Source organism: Lupinus angustifolius, chromosome LG03 (assembly GCF_001865875.1).
Source record: "Lupinus angustifolius cultivar Tanjil chromosome LG03, LupAngTanjil_v1.0, whole genome shotgun sequence".
Taxonomy (NCBI): domain Eukaryota; kingdom Viridiplantae; phylum Streptophyta; class Magnoliopsida; order Fabales; family Fabaceae; genus Lupinus; species Lupinus angustifolius.
Window position 1 is genome coordinate 29542094 of NC_032011.1, and position 564 is coordinate 29542657.

Below are 564 nucleotides of genomic sequence, written 5' to 3' on the forward strand. Positions count from 1 at the left end.
CGAGCCCTCAATCGTGCCTCAAGATCTTTGATCTCCCTTCCCTGTGATGAGTGCAACTTTGCATAGTCATTTTTTAGGCTGGTCATCTCTTCCTTCAAACCTGAGTTTACCCTGTTGAGTTTTTCTATCCGGAAACCATCTTTCTCAATCATGTTCCTTGATTCTTCTAGTTGACCCTCCAGGATTTTAATCCTCCGCTGAAGGTTGATTTCATTCTGGGATGGTCCTTCCTTTTCCTTGGGCATGATGATCTGGATATTGGTTTTATTTGCCATCCTATTTTTCCTCCATAGTTTATACTCCTCCGTATAGAAAGCTTGATGCTCTCCTAATTCATTCTTTCCATAGAAGCGAATGTGGTGCAAAGCTCTTCTCACTTCATTGAGAACCTCATCAGAAGTATTTTTGTCTTTACATAAGAAAACAAACCCGTTGAGCTGTTGAGGAGTCACTGGATTCATCCCCCATTTTAGCTGACCAAGAACCAAAGCTGGATTAAAGGTGATGCATCCTTTAGGACCCATTAGAACCAGATTCTGATACTCTCCGCAAGCGTACATGACC